The sequence below is a fragment of the Coturnix japonica genome, chromosome 20 (genome assembly GCF_054131305.1).
Source record: "Coturnix japonica strain WE chromosome 20, WE-NBRP24, whole genome shotgun sequence".
NCBI classification, from domain to species: Eukaryota; Metazoa; Chordata; class Aves; order Galliformes; family Phasianidae; genus Coturnix; species Coturnix japonica.
This window is the reverse complement of record NC_140682.1, coordinates 10,813,904-10,839,743: the sequence shown is the minus strand read 5'-3', so window position 1 is coordinate 10,839,743 and position 25,840 is coordinate 10,813,904. Positions and strand designations below refer to the sequence as shown.

General features: G+C 57.8%; 1 long non-coding RNA gene across 1 annotated transcript; it reads left to right on the top strand.

Annotated features, from left to right (window-relative positions):
• The first annotated feature begins 18,593 nt into the window (after positions 1–18,593).
• On the top strand, positions 18,594–20,970 carry LOC146757652 (uncharacterized). The gene is made up of 4 exons (XR_014936048.1): positions 18,594–18,625; positions 18,927–19,050; positions 19,959–20,060; positions 20,851–20,970. It is a non-coding gene; the product is annotated as an uncharacterized LOC146757652 (long non-coding RNA).
• The last annotated feature ends 4,870 nt before the right edge of the window (positions 20,971–25,840 follow it).

The following is a 25,840-nucleotide window of genomic DNA, read 5'->3' as shown; positions in this document are numbered from 1 at the left end:
GATGTGGCACTTGTGGGGCAAGGGGTGGCACTTGTGAGGCATAATGTGGCACTTGTGGGGCAGGAGGTGGAAGTTGTGGGGCGGCAGGTGGCAATTGTGGGTCAGGAGGAGGCATTTGTGAGGCAGGAGGTGGATGATGTGGGGCAGGAGGTTGCACTTGTGGGGTGGGATGTGGTACTTGTGGGGCGGGAGGTGGCACTTGTTGGGGGGGTGGTGGCACTTGTGGGGCAGAATGTGGAAGTTGTGGGTCAGGAGGTGACATTTGTGGAACAGGAGGTGGATGATGTGGGGAAGGAGGTGGATGATGTGGAACAGTAGGTGGCACCTGTGGGGCAGTAGATGGCACTTGTGGGGCGGGAGGTAAAAATTGTGGGGTGGGAGGTGGAAATTGTGGGGCAAGGGGTGGCAGTTGCGGGGCTGGGGGCGGCACTTGTGGGGCAGTGTGTGGCACTTGAGGGGCTGGAGGTGGCACTTGTGGGGCAGGAGGTGGCACTTGTGGGGCGGGATGTGGCAGTTGTGGGGCAGATGATGACACCTGTGGGGCGGGAGGTGGATGTTTTGGGGAAGGAGGTTGAAGTTGTGGGGAGGGTGGTGGCACTTGTGGGGCGGGAGGTGGCACTAGTGGGGCAGGAGTTGGCACTTGTGGGCTGGGTCATAGCACTTGTTGGGCAGGGGTTGGCACTTGTGGGGCAGGAAATGTTACTTGTGGGGCAAGAAGTGGCTCTTGAAGGGCAGGAGGTGGCACTTGTGGGGCAGGAGTTAATTCTTGTGGAACAGGAGGTGGCACTTGTGGGCCTGGAGGTTGCACTTGTGAGGCGGGAGGTGGAAGTTGTGGGGCGGGTGGTGGCAGTTGTGGGGCTGGAGGTATCACTTGTGCGGCAGGAAGTGGCACTTGTGGAGCAGAAGGTGGCACTTGTGGGGAAGAGGTGACACTTGAGGGGCAGGAGCTGGCACTTGTGGGGCAGAAGTTGGCACATGTGGGGCGGGAGGAGGCACTTGTGGGGCAGGAGGAGGCACTTGTGGGGCAGGAGGAGGCACTTGTGGGGCAGGAGGAGGCTGTTGTTGGGCGGGAAGTGGAAGTTGTGGGTCGGGAGGTGGCACTTGTGGGGCTGGATGTGGAAGTTGTGTGGCAGGATTTGACACTTCTGGGGCTGCAGGTGGCACTTGTGGGGTGGGTGGTAGAACTTGTGGGGGGTGAGGTGTAACTTGTGGAGCGGGAGGTGACAACTGTGGGACAGGAGGAGGCACTTGTGGGTCGGGAGGTGGCACTTGTGGGGCAGCACGTGGCACTAGTTGAGCAGGAGGTGGAAATTGTGGGGCGGGAGGTGAATGATATGAGGCAGGAGGTAGCGGTTGTGGGGCAGGAGGTGGCACTTATGGGGCAGGAGATGGTATTTGCTGTGCAACAAGTGGCAATTGTGGAGTGGGAGATGGAAGTTGTGGGGCAGGAGGTGACACTTGTGGGGCGGTTGGTGGATGATGTGGGGAGGAGTTGGCACTTGTGGGGCGGGAGGTGGAAGTTGCAGGGCAGGATTTGGCATTTGTGGGGCAGGAGGTGGCACCTGTTGGGCAAGAGGTGGCACTTGTGGGGCAGGTGCTGGCAATTGTGAAGCATGAGCTGGCACTTTTAGGGCTGGAATTGGCACTTGTGCCACAGGAGGTTGCACTTGTGGGGTGGGAGGTGGATGATGTGGGGCAGGAGGTGGATGTTGCGTGGCAGGATTTGGCCCTTGTGGGGCGGGAGATGGCACTTGTGGGGCAGGACGTGGCACTTGTGGAGCGGGAGGGGGCACTTGTGGGGCCTGAGGTGGCACCTGTAGGGCAGGAGGTGGCATTTGTGGGGCGGGAGGGGGCACTTGTGATGCAGGAGGTGGTACATGTGGGGCGGGAGGTGGAAGTTGTGATGCAGGAGGTGGTACGTGTGGGGCGGGAGGTGGAAGTTGTGATGCAGGAGGTGGTACGTGTGGGGCGGGAGGTGGAAGTTGTGATGCAGGAGGTGGTACATGTGGGGCGGGAGGTGGAAGTTGTGATGCAGGAGGTGGTACATGTGGGGCGGGAGGTGTAAGTTGTGATGCAGGAGGTGGTACATGTGGGGCGGGAGGTGGAAGTTGTGATGCAGGAGGTGGTACATGTGGGGCGGGAGGTGGAAGTTGTGATGCTGGAGGTGGTACATGTGGGGCGGGATGTGGCACTCGTGAGCAGGGAGGTGGCACTTGTGGAACTTGTAGCAGGTGTAACTTGTCGGGCAGGAGGCGGCTCTTGTGGGGCTGGAGATTGATGTTGTGGGTCAGGAGGTGGCACTTGTGGGGCAGGAGGTGGATGATGAGGGGCAGGAGCTGGCACTTGTGAAGCATGAGCTGGCACTTGTGGGGCAGGAATTGGCACTTGTGCGGCAGGAGGTGGCACTTGTTGGATGGGAGGTGGACGATGTGGGGCAGGAGTTGACACTTGTGGGGCAGGATGTGGCACACGTTGCCAGGAGTCGGCACTTGTGTGGTGGGATGTTGAAGTTGTGGGGCTGGAGGTTGCACTTGTCTAACAGGTATTGTCACTTTTGGGGGAGGAGGTGGATGATGTGGGGCAGGAGGTGGCACTTGTGGGGCAGGAGGTGGCACTTGTGGGACATGAGCTGGCACTTGTGGGGCAGGAATTGGCACTTGTGGGGCAGGAGGTGGATGATGTGGGGCAGGAGCTGGCATTTGTGAAGCATGAGCTGGCACTTGTGAAGCAGGAATTGGCACTTTTGGGGCAGGAGGTGGAACTTGTGGGGTGGGAGGTGGAATTAGTGGGGTGGGAGGTGAAACTTGTAAGGCAGGAGTTGGCACATGTGGGGGGGGAAATGGCACTTGTGGGGCAGGAAATGGCACCAGTGGGGTAGGATTTGGAACCTGTGGGGTAAGAAATGGCACTTGTTGGGCAGGAGGTGGCACTTGTGGGGCGGAAGTGGAACTTCTTTGTCATGTGGCCACAATTGTTGGGCGGGAGGTGGCACTTGTGGGGCAGGAGGTGGCACTTGTGGGGCAGGAGGTGGCACTTGTGGGGCAGGAGGTGGAAGTTGATGGACAGGACCTTGCACTTGTGGGGCATGAACTGGCACTTGTTGGGCAGGAGGTGGCACTTGTGGGGCGGAAGTGGAACTTGTAAAACAGGAGGTGGAAATTGTGGGGCTGTAGGTGTAACTTGTGGTGCAGGAAGTGGAACTTCTGGGGCAGGAGGTGGCGGTAGAAAGGCAGGAAGTGGCACTTTTGGGGCGGGAGGTAACACTTGTTTGGCAGGAAGTGGCACTTGTGGGGCAGGAGGTGGATGATGAGGGGCAGGAGCTGGCACTTGTGAAGCATGAGCTGGCACTTGTGGGGCTGGAGCTGGCACTTGTGGGGCAGGAATTGGCACTTGTAGGGTGGGAGGTGGAAGTTGTGGGGTAGGAAATGGCACTTGTGGGGCAGGAGTTGGCACATGTGGGACAGGAGTTGGCACTTGTGGAACAGGAAATGGCACCTGTGGGGCAGGAGTTGGAACCTGTGGGGAAAGAAATGGCAATTGTTGGGCAGGAGGTGGAATTTGTGGGGCAGGAAGTGGAACTTGTTTGTCATGTGGCCACAATTGTTGGGCGGGAGGTGGCACTTGTGGGGCAGGTGGTGGCACTTTTGGGGAGGGATGTGGCACTTGTGGGGCTGGAGGTGGCACTTGTATGGAGCGATGTTGAAGTTGTGGGGCGGGAGGTGGCATTTGTGGGGCTGGAACTGGCTCTTGTGGGGCAGGAGGTGGAAGTTGTAGGGCAGGAAATGGCACTTGTGGGGCAGGAGGTGGCACTTGTGGGGCAAGAAATAGCACTTGTGGGGCAGGAGTTGGCACTTGTGGGTCAGGTGGTGGCACTTGAGGTGCGGGATGTGGCACTTGTGGAATTGGAGTTGGCACTAGTGCGGCAGAAGGTGGAAGTTGTGGGGAAGTATTTGGCACTTGTGGGGCAAGAGGTGGAACTTGTGGGGCAGGAGGTGGTCCTTGTGGGACGAGAGGTAGCACTTGTTGGGCGGGAGGTGGAACTTATGGGGCGTTACGTGGAAGTTGTGGGGCGGGAGGTGGCTCTTTTGAGCCAGGAGGTGGCTCTTGTGGGGCGGGAGGTGGAAGTTGTGGAGCGGGAGGTGGCATTTGTGGGGCGAAAGGTGGCATTTGGGGGGCAGGAGGTTGCACTTGTGGGGCAGGAGGTGGCACTTGTGGGGCGGAAATTGGAACTTGTTGGGAGGGAAGAGGTACTTGTGGGGCAGGAAGCCGCTCTTGTCGGGCAGGAGCTGGCACTTGTGGGGCAGGAGGTTGCACATGTGCGTCAGGAGGAGGAAGTTGGGCGGTCAGTGACACTTGTGGGGCAGGAGGTGGATTATTTTGGGGGGGAGGTGGCAGTGGTGTGGACAAATGTGGCACTTGTGGGGCAGGAGCTGGCACTTCAGGGGAATGAGCTGGCACTTGTGGGGCAGGAGGTGGTCGTTGTGGGGCAGGAGGTGGTCGTTGTGGGGCAGGAGTTGGCACTTGTGGGGCAGAAGGTGGATGATGTGGGGCATGAACTGGCACTTGTGGGGCATGAACTGGCACTTGTGGGCACAATTGGCACTTGTTGGGTGGGAGGTGGACGATGTGGGGCAGGAGATGGCCCTTGTGGAGCAGGAGGTGGAAGTTGCAGGGCAGGAGGTGGCATTTGTGGGGTGGGAGGTGGCACTTGTGGGGCAGGAGTTAGAATTTGTGGGGTCGTAGGTGGAATATGTGGGGCAGGAGTTGGCACTTGTGGGGCAGGAGCTGGCACTTGTGGGGCAGGAGCTGGCACTTGTGGGGCAGGAGGTGGATGATGTGGGGCAGGAGGCTGTCTTTGTGGGGTTGGAGGTGGCACTTGTGGGGCAGGAAGTTGATGATGTGGGGCTGGAGCTGGCATTTGTGAAGCATGAGCTGGCACTTGTGAAGCAGGAATGGGCACTTGTAAGGCAGGAGGTGGAACTTGTGGGGCGGGATGTGGCACTTGCGGGATGCGAGGTGGCACTTGTGGGGCAGGAGTTGGCAGTTGTGGGTCAGGTGGTGGTACTTCTGGGGCAGGATCGGGCACCTGTGGGACAGGATGTGGAAGCTGTGGGACGGGACGTGGAAGTTGTGGGGCAAGAATTGGCAATTGTGGGGCAAGAATTGGCAATTGTGGGGCAAGAATTGGCAATTGTGGGGCAGAGGGTGGCACTTGTACGGCAGGAGGTGGCACTTGTGGGACAGGACGTGGCAATTGGGAAGGACGTGGCACTTGTGGGGTGGGAGGTGGCACTTGTGGGGTGGGAGGTGGCACTTGTGGGGCAGGAGGTGGCACTTGTGGGGCAAGGGGTTAATTCTAGTGGAACTGGAGGTGGCACTTGTGGGCCTGGAGGTGGCACTTGTGAGGCGGGAGGTGGAAGTTGTAGGGCGGGTGGTCGCAGTTGTGGGGCTGGAGGTATCACTTGTGCGGCAGGAAGTGGCACTTGTGGAGCAGAAGGTGGCACTTGTGGGGAAGAGGTGACACTTGAGGGGCAGGAGCTGGCACTTGTGGGGCAGAAGTTGGCACATGTGGGGCGGGAGGTGGCACTTGTGGGTCAGGAGTTGGATTTGTGGGGCGGGTTGTGGCACTTCTGGGTCGGGAGGTGGCACTTGTGGGGTGTGAGGTGGAAGTTGTGGGGCGGCAGGTGGCAATTGTGGGTCAGGAGGAGGCATTTGTGAGGAAGGAGGTGGATGATGTGGGGCAGGAGGTGGCACTTGTGGGGAAGTAGGTAGCACTTGTGGGGCAGGAGGTGGCTCTTGTGTGGCAGGAGGAGGCTGTTGTTGGGCGGGAAGTGGAAGTTGTGGGGCGGGAGGTGGCACTTATGGGTCTGGATGTGGAAGTTGTGTGGCAGGATTTGACACTTCTGGGGCTGCAGGTGGCACTTGTGGGGTGGGTGGTAGAACTTGTGGGGGGTGAGGTGGAAATTGTGGGGCGGCAGGTGGCAATTGTGGGTCAGGAGAAGGCACTTGTGGGTCGGGAGGTGGATGATGTGGGGCAGGAGGTGGCACTTGTGGGGAAGTAGGTAGCACTTGTGGGGCAGGAAGTGGCACTTGTGGGGCAGGAGGTGGCACTTGTGTGGCAAGAGGAGGCACATGTGGGGCTGGAGGAGGCTGTTGTTGGGCGGGAAGTGGAAGTTGTGGGGCAGGAGGTGGCAATTGTGGGCCGGGAGCTGGCACTATTGGGGCGGGAGCTGGAAGTTGTGGGGCGGGAGGTGGCACTTTTGGTGCAGGAGGTGGCACTTGTGGGGCGGTTGGTGGACGATGTGGGGCAGGAGTTGGCACTTGTGGGGTAAGGGTTGGCACTTGTGGGGTGGGAGGAGGCACTTGTGGGGCGGGGGGTGGCAATTGCTGGGTGGGAAGTGGCAGTTATGGGGCAGTAGGTTGAAGGTTTGGGGCAGGAGGTGGCACTTGTGGGGTGGAAGGTAAGAAGATTTGGGGTGTGACGTGGAAGTAGTGGGGCGGGAGGTGGCACTTGTGGGGCGAGAGGTAGCACTTGTGGGCCAGGAGCCGGCACTTGTGGGGCAGAACGCGGCAAATGTGGTGCAGGAAATGGCACTTGTGGGTCAGGTGGTGGCACATGTGGGGCAAGGGTCGACGTTGTGGGGCAAGAGGTGTAACTTGTGGGGCAAGAGGTGTAACTTGTGGGGCAGGAGGTGGCTATAGAGGGGCGGGAGGTGGCACTTGTGGGGCAGGAGATGGCAATTGTGGAGCAGGACGTGGAAGTTGCACGTCAGGATTGGGCACTTGTGGGGCGGGAGATGGCACTTGCGGGGCGGGAGATGGCACTTGTGTGTCCGGAGGTTAAACTTGTGGGGTGGGAGGTGGCACTTGTGGGGCAGGAGGTGGCAAATGTGGTGCAGGAAATGGCACTTGTGGGGCAGGAGTTGGCACATGTGGGACAGGAGATGGCACTTGTGGGGCAGGAGGTGGATGATGTGGGGCAGGAGCTGGCAATTGTGAAGCATGAGCTGGCACTTTTAGGGCTGGAATTGGCACTTGTGCCACAGGAGGTGGCACTTGTGGGGTGGGAGGTGGATGATGTGGGGCAGGAGGTGGAAGTTGCGTGGCAGGATTTGGCCCTTGTGGGGTGGGAGATGGCACTTGTGGGGCAGGACGTGGCACTTGTGGAGTGGGAGGGGGCACTTGTGGGGCCTGAGGTGGCACTTGTAGGGCAGGAGTTGGCATTTGTGGTGCGGGATGTGGAAGTTGTGGGGCAGGAGTTGGCACTTGTGGGGCGGAAGTTGACACTGTTGGGGTGTGAGGTGGCACTTGTGGGGCGGGAGGTGGCACTTGTGGAGAGGAGGTGGAACTTGTGGGGCGGGCGGTGGAAGTTGTGATGCAGGAGGTGGTACATGTGGGGCGGGAGGTGTAAGTTGTGATGCAGGAGGTGGTACATGTGGGGCGGGAGGTGGAAGTTGTGATGCAGGAGGTGGTACATGTGGGGCGGGAGGTGGAAGTTGTGATGCAGGAGGTGGTACATGTGGGGCGGGATGTGGCACTCGTGAGCAGGGAGGTGGCACTTCTGGAACTTGTAGCAGGTGTAACCTGTCGGGCAGGAGGCGGCTCTTGTGGGGCTGGTGATTGATGTTGTGGGTCAGGAGGTGGCACTTGTGGGGCAGGAGGTGGATGATGAGGGGCAGGAGCTGGCACTTGTGAAGCATGAGCTGGCACTTGTGGGGCAGGAGGTGGCACTTGTTGGATGGGAGGTGGAACATGTGGGGCAGGAGCTGGCACTTGTGGGGCAGGATGTGGCACACGTTGCCAGGAGTCGGCACTTGTGTGGCGGGATGTTGAAGTTGTGGGGCTGGAGGTTGCACTTGTCTAACAGGTATTGTCACTTGTGGGGGAGGAGGTGGATGGTGTGGTGCAGGAGGTGGTCTTTGTGGGGTAGGAGGTGGCACTTGTGGGGCATGAGCTGGCACTTGTGGGGCAGGAATTGGCACTTGTCGGGCAGGAGGTGGATGATGTGGGGCAGGAGGCTGTCTTTGTGGGGTTAGAGGTGGCACTTCTGGGGCAGGAAGTGGATGATGTGGGGCATGAGCTGGCATTTGTGAAGCATGAGCTGGCACTTGTGAAGCAGGAATTGGCACTTTTGGGGCAGGAGGTGGAACTTGTGGGGTGGGAGGTGGCATTTGTAAGGCGGGAAGTGGCACTTGTGGGGCAGAAATTGGCACTTATGGGGCAGGAGGTGGCACTTGTGGTGCGGGAGGTGGCACTGATGGGGCAGGAAATTGAGCTTTTGGGGCAGGAGGTGGCACTTGTGGGGCAGGAGGTGGCACTTGTGGGGCAGGAGGTGGAAGTTGTGGGGCGGTAGGTTGCACTTGTGCGTGGGAGGTGGATGTTGTGGGGCAGGAAATGGCACCTGTGGGGCAGGAGGTGGCGCTTTTGGGGGAGGTGGTGGCATTTGTTGGGCGAGAGGTGAAACTTATGGGGCAGGAGGTGACACTTGTAGGTCAAGAGGTGGAACTTGTTGGGCAGGAGGTGACACTTGTGGGGCAGGAGGTGTCAGTTGTTTGGTGGGAGGTGGCACTTGTGGGGCAGGTGGTGTCAGTTGTTTGGCGGGAGGTGGCACTTGTGGGGCAGGAGTTGGCACTTGTGGGGCAGGAGGTGGCACTTGTGGGGCAAAAGGTGGATGATGTGGGGCAGGAGGCTGTCTTTGTGGGGTTGGAGGTGGCACTTGTGGGGCAGGAAGTGGCTCTTGTCGGGCAGGAGCTGGCACTTGTAGGGCAGGAGGTTGCACTTGTGTTTCAAGAGGAGGAAGCTGGGCAGTCAGTGACACTTGTGGAGCAGGAGGTGGATTATTTGGGGGGGGAGGTGGCAGTGGTGTGGCAAACTGTGGCACTTGTGGGGCAGGAGCTGGCACTTCAGGGGAATGAGCTGGCACTTGTAGGGCAGGAATTGGCACTTGTAAGGCAGGAGGTAGCACTTGTGGGGCGGGATGTGGCACTTGCGGGATGTGAGGTGGCACTTGTGGGGCAGGAGTTGGCACTTGTGGGTCAGGTGGTGGTACTTGTGGGGCAGGATCGGGCACTTGTGGGGCAGGATGTGGAAGCTGTGGGACGGGAGGTGGAAGTTATGGGGTGGGAGGTGGAAGTTGTGGGGCAAGAAGTGGCAATTGTGGGGCAGAGGGTGGCACTTGTATGGCAGGAGGTGGCACTTCTGGGACAGGACGTGGCAATTGGGAAGGACGTGGCACTTTTGGGGTGGGAGGTGGCACTTGTGGGGCAGGAGGTGGCACTTGCGGGGCAGGAGGAGGCTGTTGTTGGGCGGGAGGTGGGACTTGTGTAACAAGAGGTGGAAATTGTGCGGTGGGATGTGGCACTTGTGGGGCAAGGGGTGGCACTTGTGAGGCAGAAGGTGGCACTTGTGGGGCAGGAGGTGGAAGTTGTGGGTCAGGAGGTGACATTTGTGGAACAGGAGGTGCATGATGTGGGGCAGGAGGCAGCAATTTTGGGCCGGGATGTGGCACTAGTGGGGCATAAGGTGAAAATTGAGGGACATGAGGTGGCACTTGTGGGGCAGGAGTTGGCACTTGTGTGGTAGGAGGTGGCAATTGTGGGGCAGGAGCTTGCAGTTATGAGGCGGGATGTGGAAGTTGTGGGTCAGGAGGTGACATTTGTGGAAAAGGAGTTGGATGATGTAGGGAAGGAGGTGGATGATGTGGAACAGTAGGTGGCACCTGTGGGGCAGGAGATGGCACTTATGGGGCAGGAGATGGTATTTGTTGTGCAGTAGGTGGCACTTGTGGAGTGGGAGCTGGAAGTTGTGGGTCGGGAGGTGGCACTTGTGGTGCAGGAGGTGGCACTTGTGGGGCGGTTGGTGGATGATGTGGGGCAGGAGTTGGCAGTTGTGGGGTAAGGGTTGGCACTTGTGGGGTGGGAGGAGGCACTTGTGGGGCGGGGGGTGGCAATTGCTGGGTGGGAAGTGGCAGTTGTGGGGCAGTAGGTTGAAGGTTTGGGGCAGGAGGTGGCACTTGTGGGGTGGAAGGTAAGAAGATTTGGGGTGTGACGTGGAAGTAGTGGGGCGGGAGGTGGCACTTGTGTGGCTGGAGATTGAGGTTGTGGGGCAAGAGGTAGCACTTGTGGGGCAGGAGCCGGCACTTGTGGGGCAGGACGCGGCAAATGTGGTGCAGGAAATGGCCCTTGTGGGGCAGGAGTTGGCACTTGTGGGTCAGGTGGTGGCACATGTGGGGCGGGGGTCGACGTTGTGGGGCAAGAGGTGTAACTTGTGGGGCAAGAGGTGTAACTTGTGGGGCAGGAGGTGGCTATAGAGGGGCGGGAGGTGGCACTTGTGTGGCGGGAGGTGGCACTTGTGGGGCAGGAGATGGCAATTGTGGAGCAGGAGGTGGAAGTTGCACGTCAGGATTTGGCACTTGTGGGGCGGGAGATGGCACTTGTGGGGCGGGAGATGGCACTTGTGTGTCTGGAGGTTAAACTTGTGGGGTTGGGGGTGGCACTTGTGGGGCAGGAGGTGGCATTGTGGGGCAGGAGTTGGCAAATGTGGTGCAGGAAATGGCACTTGTGGGGCAGGAGTTGGCACATGTGGGATAGGAGGTGGCACTTGTGGGGCAGGAGGTGGATGATGTGGGGCAGGAGCTGGCAATTGTGAAGCATGAGCTGGCACTTTTAGGGCTGGAATTGGCACTTGTGCGGCAGGAGATGGCACTTGTGGGGTGGAAGGTGGATGATGTGGGGCAGGAGGTGGAAGTTGCGTGTCAGGATTTGGAGCTTGTGGGGCGGGAGATGGCACTTGTGGGGCAGGACGTGGCACTTGTGGAGCGGGAGGGGGCACTTGTGGGACCTGAGGTGGCACTTGTAGGGCAGGAGGTGGCATTTGTGGGGCGGGATGTGGAAGTTGTGGGGCGTGAGGTGGCACTTGTGGGGCGGAAGTTGACACTGTTGGGGTGTGAGGTGGCACTTGTGGGGCGGAAGGTGGCACTTGTGGTCAGGAGGTGACACTTGTGGGGCAGGATGTGGCACTTGTGCGTGGGAGGTGGCACTTGTGGGGCCTGAGGTGGCACTTGTGGGGGGGGGTGGCACTTGTGAGGCATGAGGTGGCACTTGTGGGGCAGGATGTGGCACTTGTGCGTGGGAGGTGGAGTTTGTGGTGAGGGAGGTGGTGCTTGTGGGGCGGGAGGTGGCACTTGTGGGGAGGAGGTGGAACTTGTGGGGCGGGAGGTGGAAGTTGTGATGCAGGAGGTGGTACATGTGGGGCGGGAGGTGTAAGTTGTGATGCAGGAGGTGGTACATGTGGGGCGGGAGGTGTAAGTTGTGATGCAGGAGGTGGTACATGTGGGGCGGGAGGTGGAAGTTGTGATGCAGGAGGTGGTACATGTGGGGCGGGATGTGGCACTCGTGAGCAGGGAGGTGGCACTTGTGGAACTTGTAGCAGATGTGACTTGTTGGGCAGGAGGCGGCTCTTGTGGGGCTGGAGATTGATGTTGTGGGGCAGGAGGTGGATGATGAGGGGCAGGAGCTGGCACTTGTGGGGCATGAACTGGCTCATGTGGGGCAGGAATTGGCACTTGTGGGGCAGGTGGTGGCACTTGTTGGGTGGCAGGTCGACGATGTGGGGCAGGAGTTGGCACTTGTGGGGCATGAGGTGGAATTTGTGGGGTGGTAGGTGGAACATGTGGGGCAGGAGCTGGCACTTTTGGGGCAGGATGTGGCACACGTTGCCAGGAGTCGGCACTTGTGTGGCGGGATGTTGAAGTTGTGGGGCGGGAGGTGGCACTTGTGGAACAGGTATTGTCACTTTTGGGGGAGGAGGTGGATGATGTGGGGCAGGAGGTGGCACCTGTGGGGCAAGAGGTGGCACTTGTGGGGCATGAGCTGGCAATAGTGGGGCAGGAATTGGCACTTGTGGGGCAGGAGGTGGATGATGTGGGGCAGGAGGCTGTCTTTGTGGGGTTAGAGGTGGCACTTGTGGGGCAGGAAGTTGATGATGTGGGGCATGAGCTGGCATTTGTGAAGCATGAGCTGGCACTTGTGAAGCAGGAATTGGCACTTTTGGGGCAGGAGGTGGAACTTGTGGGGTGGGAGGTGGAATTTGTGGGGTGGTAGGTGAAACTTGTAAGGCAGGAGTTGGCACATGTGGGGGGGGAAATGGCACTTGTGGGGCAGGAAATGGCACCAGTGGGGTAGGATTTGGAACCTGTGGGGTAAGAAATGGCACTTGTTGGGCAGGAGGTGGCACTTGTGGGGCGGAAGTGGAACTTGTTTGTCATGTGGCCACAATTGTTGGGCGGGAGGTGGCACTTGTCGGGCAGGAGGTGGAAGTTGAAGGACAGGACCTTGCACTTGCGGGGCATGAACTGGCACTTGTTGGGCAGGAGGTGGCACTTGCGGGGCGGAAGTGGAACTTGTAAAACAGGAGGTGGAAATTGTGGGGCTGTAGGTGTTACTTGTGGTGCAGGAAGTGGAACTTCTGGGGCAGGAGATGGCGATAGAGGGGCAGGAAGTGGCACTTTGGGGCGGGAGGTGGATGATGAGGGGCAGGAGCTGGCACTTGTGGGGCTGGAGCTGGCACTTGTGGGGCAGGAATTGGCACTTGTAGGGTGGGAGGTGGAAGTTGTGGGGTAGGAAATGGCACTTGTGGGGCAGGAGTTGGCACATGTGGGACAGGAGTTGGCACTTGTGGAACAGGAAATGGCACCTGTGGGGCAGGAGTTGGAACCTGTGGGGAAAGAAATGGCAATTGTTGGGCAGGAGGTGGAACTTGTGGGGCAGGAAGTGGAACTTGTTTGTCATGTGGCCACAATTGTTGGGCGGGAGGTGGCACTTGTGGGGCAGGAGGTGGCACTTTTGGGGAGGGATGTGGCACTTGTGGGGCAGGAGGTGGCACTTGTATGGAGGGATGTTGAAGTTGTGGGGCGGGAGGTGGCATTTGTGGGGCTGGAACTGGCTCTTGTGGGGCAGGAGGCGGAAGTTGTAGGGCAGGAAATGGCACTTGTGGGGCAGGAGGTGGCACTTGTGGGTCAGGTGGTGGCACTTGAGGTGCGGGATGTGGCACTTGTGGAATTGGAGTTGGCACTAGTGCGGCAGAAGGTGGAAGTTGTGGGGAAGTATTTGGCACTTGTGGGGCAAGAGGTGGCACTTGTGGGGCAGGAGGTGGTCCTTGTGGGACGAGAGGTGGCACTTGTTGGGCAGGAGGTGGAACTTATGGGGCGTTACGTGGAAGTTGTGGGGCGGGAGGTGGCACCTGTGGAAATGGAGATGGCACTAGTGGGGCACGTAGTGGCACTTGTGGGGCGGGATATGGAACTTATGGGGCAGGAGTTTACACTTGTGGGGCAGGAGGTGGAAGTTGTGGGGCTGGACGTGGCACTTGTGGGGCGGGAGGTGGCACTTTTGGGACGAGAGGTGGCACTTGTGGGGCATTACGTGGAAGTTGTGGGGCAGGAGGTGGCACTTTTGAGGCAGGAGGTGGCACTTGTGGGCCAGGAGATGGAAGTTGTAGGGTGGGAGGTGGCACTTGTGGGGTGGGAGGTGGTAGATGTTGGGCGTGAAGTGGCACTTGTGGGTCGGGAGGTGGAAGTTGTGGGGCAGGAGGTGGAAGTTGTGGAGCGGGAGGTGGCATTTGTGGGGCGAAAGGTGGCATTTGTGGGGCAGGAGGTTGCACTTGTGGGGCAGGAGGTTGCACTTGTGGGGCAGGAGGTGGCACTTGTGGGGCGGAAATTGGAACTTGTTGGGAGGGAAGAGGTACTTGTGGGGCAGGAAGTGGCTCTTGTCGGGCAGGAGGTTGCACTTGTGTGTCAGGAGGAGGAAGTTGGGCGGTCAGTGACACTTGTGGGGCAGGAGGTGGATTATTTGGGGGGGAAGGTGGCAGTGGTGAGCCAAAATGTGGCACTTGTGGGGCAGGAGCTGGCACTTCAGGGGAATGAGCTGGCACTTGTAGGGCAGGAATTGGCACTTGTGGTGCAGGGGGTGGTCGTTGTAGGGCAGGAGGTGGCACTTGTGGGGCAGGAGGTGGCACTTGTGGGGCAGGGGGTGGATGATGTGGGGCAGGAGGTCGTCGTTGTGGGGCAGGAGGTGGTCGTTGTGGGGCAGGAGGTGGCACTTGTGGGGCAGAAGATGGATGATGTGGGACACGACCTTGCACTTGTGGGGCATGAACTGGCACTTGTTGGGCAGGAGGTGGCACTTGTGGGGAAGGAGGTGGCACTTCTGAGGCGGGATGTGGAAATTGTGGGGCGGGTTGTGGCAGCTGTGGGGCTGGAGGTGTCACTTGTGCAGCGGGAAGTGGCACTTGTAAGGCAGGAAGTAGCACTTGTGGGGCAGGAGGTGGCACTTTTGGAGCGTGAGGTGGATGTTGTGGGGCAGGAGTTGGCACTTGTGGGGCAGGAGGTTGCACTTGTGGGGTGGGATGTGGTACTAGTGGGGCGGGAGTTGGCACTTGTTGGGGGGGTGGTGGCAATTGTGGGGCAGGAGGTGGCACTTGTTGGGCGAGAGTTGCAATTGTGAGACGGGAGGTGGCAATTGTGGGGTGGGAGGTGGCACTTGTGGGGCAGGAGGTGGCAATTTTGGAGCAGGACGTGGATTATGTGGGGCACGAGGTGGCACTTGTGGGGCAGGATGTGGAAGTTGTGGGTCAGGAGGTGACATTTGTGGAACAGGAGGTGGATGATGTGGGGAAGGAGGTGGTTGATGTGGAACAGTAGGTGGCACCTGTGGGGCAGGAGATGGCACTTGTGGGGCGGGAGGTAAAAATTGTGGGGCGGGAGGTGGAAATTGTGGGGCAAGGGGTGGCAGTTGCGGGGCTGGGGGCGGCACTTGTGGGGCAGTGTGTGGCACTTGAGGGGCGGGAGGTGGCACTTGTGGGGCAGGAGGTGGCACTTGTGGGGCGGGATGTGGCAGTTGTGGGGCAGGAGTTGGCACTTGTGGGCTGGGTCATAGCACTTGTTGGGCAGGGGTTGGCACTTGTGGGGCAGGAAATGTTACTTGTGGGGCAAGAAGTGGCTCTTGAAGGGCAGGAGATGGCACTTGTGGGGCAGGAGTTAATTCTTGTGGATCTGGAGGTGGCACTTGTGGGCCTGGCGGTTGCACTTGTGAGGCGGGAGGTGGAAGTTGTGGGGCGGGTGGTGGCAGTTGTGGGGCTGGAGGTATCACTTGTGCGGCAGGAAGTGGCACTTGTGGAGCAGAAGGTGGCACTTGTGGGGAAGAGGTGACACTTGAGGGGCAGGAGCTGGCACTTGTGGGGCAGAAGTTGGCACATGTGGGTCGGGAGGTGGCACTTGTGGTGCGGGAGGTGGCACTTGTGGGGCGGGAGGTGGAACTTGTGGGTCAGGAGTTGGATTTGTGGGGCGGGTTGTGGCACTTGTGGGGCGGGAGGTGGCACTTGTGGGGCGTGAGGTGGAAGTTGTGGGGCGGCAGGTGGCAATTGTGGGTCAGGAGGAGGCATTTGTGAGGCAGGAGGTGGATGATGTGGGGCAGGAAGTGGCACTTGTGGGGAAGTAGGTAGCACTTGTGGGGCAGGAAGTGGCACTTGTGAGGCAGGAGGGGGCACTTGTGTGGCAGGAGGAGGCACTTGTGGGGCAGGAGGAGGCACTTGTGGGGCAGGAGGAGGCACTTGTGGGGCAGGAGGAGGCACTTGTGGGGCGGGAGGTGGCACTAGTGGAGCAGGAGGTGGCACTTGAGGGGCGGGAGGTGGAAGTTGTGATGCAGGAGGTGGTACATGTGGGGCGGGAGGTGGAAGTTGTGATGCAGGAGGTGGTACATGTGGGGCGGGAGGTGTAAGTTGTGATGCAGGAGGTGGTACATGTGGGGCGGGATGTGGCACTCGTGAGCAGGGAGGTGGCACTTGTGGAACTTGTAGCAGGTGTAACTTGTCGGGCAGGAGGCGGCTCTTGTGGGGCTGGAGATTGATGTTGTGGGTCAGGAGGTGGCACTTGTGGGGCAGGAGGTGGATGATGAGGGGCAGGAGCTGGCACTTGTGAAGCATGAGCTGGCACTTGTGGGGCAGGAATTGGCACTTGTGGGGCAGGAGGTGGCACTTGTTGGATGGGAGGTGGTTGATATGGGGAAGGAGGTGGCAATTGTGCGGTTCGAGGTGGCACTTGTGGAGCAGGAGGTGGAAGTTGCGGGGTAGGAGTTGGCACTTGTGGGGTGGGAGGTGGCACTTGTGGGGCAGGAGGTGAATGATGTGGGGCAGGAATTGGCACTTGTGGGTCGGGAGGTGGCACTTGTGGAGCGGGAGGTGGCACTTGTGGGGCAAAATGCAACACTTGTGGGGCAGGAGTTGTAACTTGTGGGGCAGGAGGTGGAAGTTGTGGAACAGAAGGTGGCAATTGTGGGGCGGGTGTTGGCACTTGTGGGGCGGGATGTGGCACTTGTGGGGCGGAGGTGGGACTTGTGGGGCCAGAGGTTGAGGTTGTGGTTCGGGAGGTGGCACTTGTGGAGCAGGAGCCTACACTTGTGGGGCAGAATGTGGCACTTGTAAGGCAGGACGTTGAAATTGTGGAGCAGGTTGTGGCACTTGTGGGGCAGGAGGTGGAAATTGTGGGGCAGGAGGTCGCACTTGTGGGCCAGGAGTTGGAAGTTGAGTGACGGGAGGTGGCACTTGTGGGGCAGGTTGTGGAAGTAGTGGGGCGGGAGGTTGCACTTGTGAGACAGGAGGTGGCACTTGTGGGTCGGGAGGTGGCACTTGTGAGGCGGGAGGTGGCACTTGTGGGGCAAAATGCAACACTTGTGGGGCAGGAGTTATAACTTGTGGGGCAGGAGGTGGAAGTTGTGGAACAGAAGGTGGCACTTGTGGGGCGGGTGGTGGCACTTGTGGGGCGGGATGTGGCACTTGTGGGGCGGGAGGTGGGACTTGTGGGGCCAGAGGTTGAAGTTGTGGTTCGGGAGGTGGCACTTGTAGAGCAGGAGCCTACACTTGTGGGGCAGAATGTGGCACTTGTAAGGCAGGATGTTGAAATTGTGGAGCAGGTTGTGGCACTTGTGGGGCAAGAGGTGGAAATTGTGGGGCAGGAGGTGGTAATGGTGGGGCAGGAGGTCGCACTTGTGGGCCAGGAGTTGGAAGTTGTGGGGCGGGAGAATGTGGAACTTGTGAGGCAGGAGGTGGAAGTTGTGGTGCGGGAGGTGGAAGTTGTAGGGCGGGAGGTGGCACTTGTGGGGCGGGAGTTGGAAGTTGAGTGACGGGAGGTGGCACTTGTGGGGCAGGTTGTGGAAGTTGTGGGGCGGGAGGTTGCACTTGTGAGACAGGAGGTGGCACTTGTGGGGCAGGAGTTTGGACCTGTGGTTTAAGAAATGGCATTTGTTTGCAGGAGGTGGTACTTGTGGGGCAGGTGGTGGTATCTGTGGGGTGGGGGTGTAACTTGTGGGGCAGGAGGTGGTGATAGAGGGACGGAAGGTGGCATTTTATGGCGGGAGGTGGCACTTGTAGGGCAGGATGTGGAAGTTGTGAAGCGGGAGGTGGCACTTGTGTGGCGGGAGGTGGAATTTGTGGGGTGGTATGCAACAGATGTGGGGCAGGAAATGGCACTTGTGGAGCAGGAGGTGGAAGTTGCGCGTCAGGATTTGGCACTTGTGGGGCGGGAGATGGCACTTGTGGGGCAGGACGTGGCACTTGTGTGTCTGGAGGTTAAACTTGTGGGGCGGGAGGTGGCACTTGTGGGGCGGGAGATGGCACTTGTGTGTCTGGAGGTTAAACTTGTGGGGTGGGAGGTGGCACTTGTGGGGAAAGAGGTGGCACTTGTGGGGCAGGAGGTGGCAAATGTGGTGCAGCAAATGGCACTTGTGGGGCAGGAGTTGGCACATGTGGGATAGGAGGTGGCACTTGTGGGGCAGGAGGTGGATGATGTGGGGCAGGAGCTGGCAATTGTGAAGCATGAGCTGGCACTTTTAGGGCTGGAATTGGCACTTGTGCCACGGGAGGTGGCACTTGTGGGGTGGGAGGTGGATGATGTGGGGCAGGAGGTGGATGTTGCGTGGCAGGATTTGGCCCTTGTGGGGCGGGAGATGGCACTTGTGGGGCAGGACGTGGCACTTGTGGAGCGGGATGGGGCACTTGTGGGGCCTGAGGTGGCACTTGTAGGGCAGGAGGTGGCATTTGTGGGGCGGGAGGTGGAAGCTGTGAGGCAGGGGGTGGCACTTGTAAGGCAGGAGGTAGAACTTGTGGGGCAGGAGTTGGCACTTGTGGGGCAGGTAGTTGCATTAGTGGGGCAGGAGTTGGCACTTGTGGGTCAGGTGGTGGCACTTGTGGGGCGGGATGTGGAAGTTGTGGGGCGTGAGGTGTCACTTGTGGGGCGGAAGTTGACACTGTTGGGGTGTGAGGTGGCACTTGTGGGGCGGAAGGTGGAACGTATGGGGTGGGAGGTTGGGCTGCTGAGGCCGGGCTGGTTTTCCATTTCTTTATAAACTGGGGTGCATCCACAGCAGCACTTATCTCCTGTTTTTGTTGTTGCTGTTGTTCAAGATAATTAAAGGATGCTACGTCTGTGTTTGTTGTCATCCTGCTTTCTTTTCTCTGTCTTGCAGGTCAGCTCGTGCTAGAAGTCGATGGTATCGCTGTATGAATCAAGAGCAGTTTAGGAGCAGCTGCTGATGGAAGAAACTTAGTCCAGGCTAATAAATGGAAGTATCTTCTGGTAAGGTGTCAAAGGTGGCAGTCATCATTAAAACCGAAGGGCTGGCTCATCCGAGTGCTTGCTGACTGATGCTTGGGAGTATCTCGTTCTCCAGCTGTATGATACGGAAGCTAAATATGCTGAGCCGTTACAGCTTGTGCTGAAGTTGTGATTGTGCTCCCAGATGTTTCCTTTAGTGGTAAATCATGTTCTGGCACTGTGGTAGTCCTATCTCTGGCATGATCAGGAGCCTGGAGCACCGTGTCTGGTTGCGAGCCTTGTGTGCCTGTTTCCATGAACCTTGCTTTCTTTCTCTCTTCAGAGTAAGGGCAGGGTGCTTCCTTGCTTTTGGTGGATTCATTCAGGAGGCTGTCAGAAGGCCAATTGCAGTGTTCATAACACGGAGGGACACAATGGGAATGGACTCTCGTTACCACCATGCAAAAGTGAGTTTCTTATGAGTGATATAATTTTGATTATTACTTCTGAGCAGTTGCAGTGTGATAGAGGATGTCACGAAACTATTTATTTGGGAGCACAGGGAAGAGTCATGAGAACCGAAAATGTAGTTTCTGTTTTGGCTGTCAAAATGGTGGAGTTTTTTTGGGAGGACAGTGTCTGGTCTTCCTGTTAGCAGGCCCCCTCTGAGAAATTGGGCTTTGCTTGCTGCTTTGCTGTGCCTACCTGCCTGCTCCCTGTGCTTGCTGTGTCTGATACCAGCGGTCATGGAACATGCTCCCTGAGGCTGTGGGCCTGGCCCTGAGCTGCTGCAGCTTAAAGGCCGTTTGAGTTTAGGTTGTCCTTCCTGGAGCATCGGGTTGGACTTGATAATCCTCGTGGTTCCTTTACAACTTGGGCTATTCTGTGGTTCTGTGGTCTTGGTGGTTTGCCTGGGAAATACCAGATGGTTTTATTCCCCCAATTTTTTATGGCATTTGAACTTGTTTCAATTCTAAATGTGGGAGAGGAGTTGGATAAGGGTAGGGTAAGGGTAAGGGTAGGTTGCTTTTTTCTTTTTCCTATTCTCCTAGGTATTTTCTGCCCATGTTGTGATAACTCTCTAACCAGAAATGTTCTTAATGCTCATGAAAAGGCTTTACTGGCAGCACACAATTTGACCATAGGACTGCTTGCTGGATTAATTTCTATGGATTGATTGTATGCTTTTTGAGGTGGTATGTTCAGTTTATCTTTTGAAAGGCTGTCAGCTTTTGAGGTCGCTGAGGTGTCTTGCTTTATCAGTCTCTAGCAGCTTGCTGGAGCTTGAAGTAGTTGAATCGTCCCATACAGAGCTGTTAAATAAAACCTTATAATCACTTTGTTTGTCACCTTACTGCCCTTCTTGTCTCCCTAGAGCCCAGCTGTCTTCCTGGGATTGCTGAGCAGCTGCCTTTCGCTGTCTCCTGCCTATCAGATCAAAAACCAGTGGTGTAAAACTGAGTTGGAATTTGGTGGCGTAAGTCCTTGAGTATTCTTTATTTCTGTAAAAGGCGCTGGATGTCTCAAGATGGAAGTCCAGATACCTACCCAAGTGTATTACAGCAATCACAGAATTTCTATTTCAGAGACTTTTTCAAAGCCCTTCAGATGGAAAGGCAAAGGGAAGTACAACTTTGGAGTAGTAAATGGTGCTTATTAAAATGTAAAGAGGTCTAATTGGTGTAAATGGACTCCAGTCACACTGGTGTATAGCTTTCTTTATGAGGGTACTCAGGAATTCTTCTGACAATGAGTGATACAGTCCCAGCTCCAGGTGCGTGCTCAGCTTGGAAATGCATGCACATAGCTTTTGCTTGGCCAGCTGCTTTGACTGCATTGCACTACATCATCTTGTCTTGATCTCTTTGCTCCCTCCATCAAAAGTTTTTCTCGGCCTAGACTCGTTGCAGATACTGACTGTGTTATTTTGATCCACATGAGATCAATACAGAAATGAATACAGAAAATTAAGTAGGGTTGTGCAGCACGAATTTGAACGTCTATGGAGACCACCCTTTGTGGGACTCAGACTTGCAGAACTAGCTCCTTGAAGAGAGGGGCTCCCAAGGTATTAACCCATATAAACCGTTGCTCTTCAGCATCTTCCTTCGTCAGTGACATAGATGATGGCAGGTTTGCAGACGATACAAACTGAGCAGTGCAGTCAATATATTGTAGGGGAGGGAAGCCAACCAGAGGGACCGGGACAGGCTGGAGAGGTTGCGGGCGTCCCTTTATTTTCCTTTGTTGTTTCCTTCTGGTTACAGGGAGGTGTCCGTCCCTTCTGCCACTGTGAAGTTGCTGTGGGGAATGAAACCGTCTGCAATTGTGGAAGGAGGGTCACTGCATGAGGAGGGGCTGCACATTCAGACATATGGAAGTTGATGGGAGTGTTTGCCTACAGAGGTGTTCTCAATTTCAGTCCCCCAAACCAATGAATTTCTGTATGAATGTGCTTTTACAGGCAAGATTCATTGACTTTAAAATGATACTGGTTTTGATGACGACGAGGGGGGCTGGGTGGTTGTACATGGAAGACAATTGAATGCTGCCAGAGATCTGCGTTTATCAGGCAGGAAACAGTGGGCATTGGCCTCCCGTGAGCTGGGCTTGATACTGATCTACCGGGACTCTTCTGTCCTGGATATCTTCAGAGAACATTGTTCTAGCTGCTTGTAGTTGTAAGGCGTGGGAAAGGAAACAGTGGTAAAGAACTAAGAACCTGCAAGATAGTTTTGGATAGGGCGGTGGATGTAGTTTACCATGATTTCAGCAAGGCATCTGGTACTGTCTCCCAGGACATCCTTATAACAAGCTGAGCAAGCGTGGGATAGATGAGTGGACAGGGAGGTGGGTTGAGAAGTGGCTGACTGGCAGAGCACAGAGAGACGTTGTTGGCAGTGCAGAATCCAGGTGGAGACCTGTAACTAGCGGCGTCCCCCAGGGGTCAGTGCTGGGTCCGGTCTTGTTCAATATCTTCATCAACGACCTTGATGAGGAGATAGTGACCACCCTCAGCAAGTTTGTGATGACACGAAGTTGGGAGGACTGGCTGACACGCCTGAAGGCTGTGCTGCCATTCAGCGAGACCTGGACAGGCTGGAGAGCTGGGCAGTAAGAAACCGGATGAGGTTTAACAAAAGCAAGTGTAGAGTCTTGCACCTAGGGAGCAGTAATTGCATGCACCAGTACAGGCTGGGGGAAAAGCTGCTGGAGAGGAGCTCTGAAGAGAGGAACCTGGGTGTCCTGGTGGACGACAGATTGACCATGAGCCAGCAGTGTGCCCTTGTAGCCAAAAAAGCCGATGGAATACTGGGGTGTATTACAAAGAGCATGGACAGCAGGTCAAGGTGGCACTTGTGGGGAGGAAAATGGAAGTTGTGGGGCAGGGGGTGGCGATTGTGGGGCAGGGGGTGGCACTTGTGGGGTAGGATGTGGAAGTTCTTGAGCAGGAAATGGCAGTTGTGGGGCGGGAGGTGGCATTTGTGGGTCAGGAGGTGGAAGTTGTGACGCGGGAGGTAAAAGTTGGGGGAAGGAGGTGGAAGTTGTGGGGCGGGAGGTGGAAGTTGTGGGGCGGGAGGTGGAAGTTGTAAGGCGGGAAATAGCACTTGTGGGGTGGGAGGCGGCACTTGTGTGGCAGGAGGTGGGACACTTGTGTGGAGGGAGGTGGCACTTGTGGGGCAGGAGGTGGCACTTGAGGGGCAGGAGGTGGAAGATGTGAGGCAGGAATTGGCATTGCAGTGCGGGATGTGGAACTGGTGGGGCAGGAGATGGCACTTGTGGGGCTGGTGGTGGCACTTGTGGAGCGGGAGGTGGCACTTGTATGGCAGGAGGTGGCACTTGTGGGCCGGGAGGTGGATGATGTGGGGCAGGATGTGGCACTTGTGGGGTGGGAGCTGGTAATAGTGGGGTGGGAGGTGGCAGTTGTGGAGCAGGATGTGGAAGATGTGGGGCTGGTTGTGGCACTTGTGGGGCTGGAGGTTGAAGTTGTGGGTCGGGAGGTGGCATTTGTAAAACAGGAGGTGGCACTTGTGGGGCAGGAGGTGGCACTTGTGGGGCAGGAGGTGGCACTTGTGGGGCAGGAGGTGGCACTTGTGGGTCATGAGGAGGAAGTTGGGCAGTTAATGACACTTGTGGGGCGGGAGGTGGATGATTTGGAGCGGGAGGAGGCAGTTGTGTGGCAAAATGTGGCACTTGTGGGGCATGAACTGGCACTTGTGGGGCATGAACTGGCAATTGTGGGGCAGAAATTGGCACTTGTGGGGCAGGAGGTGGATGATGTGGGGCAGCAGTTGACACTTGTTGGGTGGGAGGTGGATGATGTGGGGCAGGAGGTGGCAATTGTGGAGCAGGAGGAGGATGTTGCGGGTCAGGGTATGGCACTTGTGGGGCAAGAGGTTGAATTTGTGGGGTGGTAGGTGGCTAATGTGGGGCAGGAAATGGCACTTGTGGGGCAGGAGTTGGCACATGTGGCACAGGAGGTGGCACTTATGGGGCAGGAAATGGCACCTGTGGGGCAGGAGTTGGAACCTGTGGGGTAAGAAATGGCACTTGTTGGGCAGGTGGTGGCACTTGTGGGGCGGGAGGTGGCACTTGTGGGGCAGGAAGTGGCACTTGTGGGGCAGGAAATGGCACCTGTGGGGCAGGAGTTTGGACCTGTGGTTTAAGAAATGGCATTTGTTTGCAGGAGGTGGTACTTGTGGGGCAGGTGGTGGTACCTGTGGGGTGGGGGTGTAACTTGTGGGGCAGGAGGTGGTGATAGAGGGACTGGAGGTGGCATTTTATGGCGGGAGGTGGCACTTGTAGGGCAGGATGTGGAAGTTGTGAAGCGGGAGGTGGCACTTGTGTGGCGGGAGGTGGAATTTGTGGGGTGGTATGCAACAGATGTGGGGCAGGAAATGGCACTTGTGGGGCAGGAGTTGGTAAATGTGGGACAGGAGGTGGTACTTGTGGGGCAGGAAATGGCACCTGTGGGGCAGGAGTTGGCACATGTGGGGTAAGAAATGGCACTTGTTGGGCAGGAGGTGACACTTGTGGAGCGGGAGGTGGAAATGTTGGGCGGGAGGTGGCACTTGTTAGACGAGAGTTGGAACTTGTGGGGCAGGAGGTGGCACTTGTGGGGCGGGAGGTGGCACTTGTGGAAATGGAGATGGCACTAGTGGGGCAGGTAGTGGCACTTGTGGGGCGGGATATGGAACTTATGGGGCAGGAGTTGACACTTTTGGGGCAGGAGGCGGAAGTTGTGGGGCTGGACATCGCACTTGTGGGGCGGGAGTTGGATGATGTGGAGCAGCAGCTGGCACTTGTGGGGAAGGAGGTGGCACTTGTTGGGCGGGAGGTGGAACTTATGGGGCGTTACGTGGAAGTTGTGGGGCAGGAGGTGGCTCTTTTGAGGCAGGAAGTGGCACTTGTGGGCCAGGACATGGAAGTTGTAGGGTGGGAGGTGGCACTTCTGGGGTGGGAGGTGGTAGATGTTGGGCAGGAGGTGGCACTTGTGGGGTGGGAGGTGGCACTTGTGGGGCAGGAGGTGGAAGTTGTGGAGCGGGAGGTGGCATTTGTGGGGTGAAACGTGGCACTTGTGGGGCAGGAGGTTGCACTTGTCGGGCAGGAGGTGGCACTTGTGGGGCGGAAATTGGAACTTGTTGGGAGGGAAGAGGTACTTGTGGGGCAGGAAGTGGCTCTTGTTGGGCAGGAGCTGGCACTTGTGGGGCAGGAGGTTGCACTTGTGTGTCACGAGGAGGAAGTTGGGCGGTCAGTGACACTTGTGGGGCAGGAGGTGGATTATTTGGGGGGGAGGTGGCAGTGGTGTGGACAAATGTGGCACTTGTGGGGCAGGAACTGGCACTTGTGGGGCAGGAGGTGGAAGTTGCAGGGCTGGATTTGGCATTTGTGGGGCAGGAGGTGGAACCTGTTGGGCAAGAGGTGGCACATGTGGGGCAGGTGCTGGCACTTGTGGGGCAGGTGCTGGCACTTGTGGGGCAGGAGGTGGCACCTGTTGGGCAGGAGGTGGCACTTGTGGGGCATGAGGTGGCAATTGTGGGGCAGGAATTGGCACTTGTGGGGCAGGAAGTTGATGATGTGGGGCAGGAGGTGGCACTTGTGGGGCAGGAGGTGGCACTTGTGGGGCAGGAGGTGGCACTTGTATGGCAGGAATTGAAACTTGTGGGGTGGGATGGGGTACCTGTGTGGCAGGAGGTGGCACTTGTGGGGCAGGATGTGGCGCTTGTGGGGCAGGATGTGGCGCTTGTGGGGCAGGAGCTGGCACTTGTTGGGCAGGTGTTGGCACTTGTGGGGCAGGAGGTGGAAGTTGTGGGGCGGTAGGTTGCACTTGTGCGTGGGAGGTGGATGTTGTGGGGCAGGAAATGGCACCTGTGGGGCAGGAGGTGGCGCTTTTGGGGGAGGTGGTGGCATATGTTGGGCGAGAGGTGAAACTTATGGGGCAGGAGGTGGCACTTGTAGGTCAAGAGGTGGAACTAGTTGGGCAGGAGGTGACACTTGTGGGGCAGGAGGTGTCAGTTGTTTGGCGGGAGGTGGCACTTGTGGGGCAGGAGGTGGAACTTGTTGGGCAGGAGGTGACACTTGTGGGGCAGGAGGTGTCAGTTGTTTGGTGGGAGGTGGCACTTGTAGGGCAGGAGGTGGCACTTGTGGGGCAGGAGGTGTCAGTTGTTTGGCGAGAGGTGGCACTTGTGGGGCTGGAGGTGGCACTTGTGGAGAAAGGAGGTGGCACTTGTGGGGAAGGAGGTGTCACTTGTATGGCAGGAATTGAAACTTGTGGGGTGGGATGGGGTACCTGTGGTGAAGGAGCTGGCACTTGTGGGGCAGGAGCTGGCACTTGTGGGGCAGGAATTGGGACTTGTGGGCAGGAAGTGGATGATGTGGTGCAGGAGCTGGCACTTGTGAAGCATGAGCTGGCACATGTGGGGCAGGAATTTGCAGTTGTGGGGCAGGAGCCTACACTTGTGGGGCAGAACGTGGCACTTGTGGGGCAGGAGGTTGAAGTTGTGGTGCAGGATGTAGCACTTGTGGGGCAGGAGCTGTAAATTGTCTGGCAAGATATGGCACATGTGGGGCAGGAGGTTGCACTAGTTTGGCAGGAGGTGGCACTTGTGGGGCGGGATGTGGATGATGTGGGGCAGGAGGCTGTCTTTGTGGGGTTGGAGTTGGCACTTGCGGGGCAGGTAGTTGATGATGTGGGGCAGGAGCTGGCACTTGTGAAGCATGAGCTGGCACTTGTGGGGCAGGAGCTGGCACTTGTGA